General features: G+C 33.7%; 1 protein-coding gene across 12 annotated transcripts in view; it reads left to right on the plus strand.

The window, feature by feature from the left end:
• The window catches only part of LOC106464952 (vinexin-like), a 214,069-nt gene that overhangs the window by 165,134 nt on the left and 45,863 nt on the right, over positions 1-3,072 (plus strand). The window lies entirely within an intron of this gene.

Genomic DNA, 3,072 nt, shown 5'->3' on the forward strand with positions numbered 1-3,072 from the left:
TAGCTGTACAGTGCATGTCAGGTTCAGCAAGTAGTAATTAAGTGGCATCAGGTGTGTAGAGTAATGGGTAATATCATTTAGTAATCAGTGACCTAACATATAACTATAAATTAAATTATTTATTATTAAGTATAAATATGATCAAGTTAATATAAGGATAGGCAAGCCAGTTATCAGTAATTTCTTCTGAGAAAAGAGAGGTTGATTTCTGTAGTCTCATTCTTATATATACTTTTTGCAATGTGTTATTACTTAAAAATATAACATGTATTAATAACCCTATTCGCTGATATCCCTTGTTTTTTCCTTTTCACTTAACCCAATAGCACACATCACCTTGCACACCAACTTGTCAGAGTCAGAGTGATATTGTCAGTTCACAGATATATCTCTAATACATATTTGTGTATGACAGATTTGTACATATGATGTAAATTCATAATCATAGGAAACATTCTTTCTCCAATAAAGAGTTCACATTTGGTCAATACATAAAATTATTCATTCATCTCACATCTATTTCACAAGTCTTCATTCAACAAGCATATATGTACAAACTTAAGCTCTTGTTCAGTTTTCAACTCTTTTATAGTGAGTCTTTCTGTAATGGATTCTTCTTTTTCACCCCTAGTATATTCCATGCAGATGGAGACCTCCACCAAAAGATCTTTTCTCTCTCTTATTTCCAAATGGGCTTTTGAGGACTTGTGGTATCCATACCTATTATGTATTCTCACATTTTTTATATTCCAAACAAAATAGGGATTGGAGATAGTTGTTGATCTTTCTCTTTTGAATTCGTATCTTGCAATAACCTACTTCAGAATGAAGGTCGTTGCTCTTCTGTTGTGCCACACTTGGATGACCAATTGGATGTTTAACTGGATGTGACAAATGGTACTTTCATGTACCAATTCTTCCACTTAGTTGGAGGTAAGTCCATTTTATTCATAGATATTGGATTTTTCAGTTTCAGGATGGTCTCAGTCATTTATGTCTTTACCTGACTCGTGGACGCTGTAGCAGCCTGGTTTCATCAGCTAGGTTTTGATTTCTATCATTATTTATCTTCAATGACTGGTTTCTTCTGTCTTTAGCCAAGATTTTTGCCAAAGGGGTCTGATAAAACTTTAACTATACTCATTGAGATGAATGATTAACATGTTCAAGTCCCATTTTATTCTGATGTAGCATCTCAGCCACCAAAAGGTCCTCATTTACTCCAGGCTAGAATATCTTCAGATAACTCCATAATATCTGAGAAGCTTATATTCAAAACTGACTTGTTTGTTGTGAATGCAAACCTTTTTCTTCACTATATCCATCGTTGTCCATTGCCCCATTTATTGAACTAGGAACTGCTGACCTTCAGCTGCTGTAGTAGGAGTTAGCTCTCTAATAGGTCTTTTCAGATGGCCTTTCAACCTTACTAATTTTAGACTTTGTTAGGTGATTGATGAACTGGGCCTATAATACTTAGGGAATATCTCTTGAGGTACCACCACCATGTTTTGATCTCTTCATGGATTCTTCTTCCACTGTTTGGTATGCTATGTTTGGTCTTCCACAAAGCATGATATGGACATCAATGTCAAAGAACTGTAAGCAATTCATGATGTCTGCTATGTCTTTTAGTCAGTTGTTGTTGCCTACTTGACAAAAGTATGGTAATGTATTATACCAATAACCAAGAGACTATCTCTTCTCATAATCTTTTATTTCAAGACATTGAGCCTTCACTTCTGAGTTCAACTGAAACTTATGCTGTGTCCTGGGCATCATGAATCATCTGGAAAACAGCTTTCATATGTGGTAATAGTAGAGGCATGATTTTGTCTTTGAAAGTAACATTTTACAACTGAAATGAATTCTAAAATATATTTATCCTTTCTATTATCTTCTATCCCCACACAGAGAAATTGACAGGAACATATAACCATAGAAGGTATTATGTGAGTCACTTAGAGACCAGGGACACGTGTATTCTAATGACTGGATATTGCAATCCATGAAAACACATGGCACATTTCAATTCATGAGAAGTAAGATTTTACCAGAATACAGATTACAAATAGAGAATGCTAGGAGAATGAAAGAGGTAGGGAGGGGAGGAATCCATAAATCGAATTTTTGGTAATAACTAAGAGAACTAGTATGATAATAGTATAGGTAAGTATATTCTTGACTTTTGTTTAGTTCTTAATGTTAATTTCTCACAGTTTTACCTATCTCTTTAAACTGAATTTCTTTTACTTCAGTCTGTGGCTGATGAGAGTACCTCTGTCTCTTCTTTTAAATATTTGAGTTTGATTTCAGATTTTTCTTTTCTTTTATAGACTTAGAAACTGTAACTTTTCCAATTTTTCATGTTGGTCAGTAGGAACAAATTTGATGTGTTTTTGGGCTTCAACTGTCTTCTCTTTCAGAGATTTCGCTCTGCTTGAAATGCTTAAAAAATCTCCTAATTCTTTGGCTCCACTTCTGTTTACCTTTATTATTCAACTTCTTCTTACTTGTATCTTGCTTAGAACCTCTGGCTTACTATTGCTTTGACAATGAAATATTTTTTAATACTCAATCAACATTGATGAGTGATCTTGGATATACAGACATTTCCATTATTGAAGAACCTTTTTCTGTGGATGCTTACTGTAATACATTTACATAAGTCTTTGGGCATTGTCAAAGTACGATTGCTAAATATAACGATAATTAAACAAATAAAACACTAAACAGTAATCATGGGGAGAAACTACAGCAAGAAAACACAACAACAAAAAAAGTAAAATCAGTAATACGAACATATATAAAAAAAATGTATAATTTAAATAAAGACTGCATGTTGTTCAGTGTTGGAGAGTGTTGTTTGATGTGGAGGGTTTCTTTAATCCATAATTCCTGGTCAGTATTAGACTTGCAGAGGATAGAGAAATTTGATAGTATAGGTTGATGTCCTGTTTCTTCACTATGTTGGTGTATAGAGGAAACACAGGGGTTACTCAGTTTTTTTTTTGCATTTTGATGGAAATTCCCATATGTTCATAGGCTCTGACTTTTAAATGGCATTTGGTT

The sequence above is a fragment of the Limulus polyphemus genome, unplaced genomic scaffold, assembly GCF_000517525.1.
Source record: "Limulus polyphemus unplaced genomic scaffold, Limulus_polyphemus-2.1.2 Scaffold1, whole genome shotgun sequence".
NCBI lineage: Eukaryota > Metazoa > Arthropoda > Merostomata > Xiphosura > Limulidae > Limulus > Limulus polyphemus.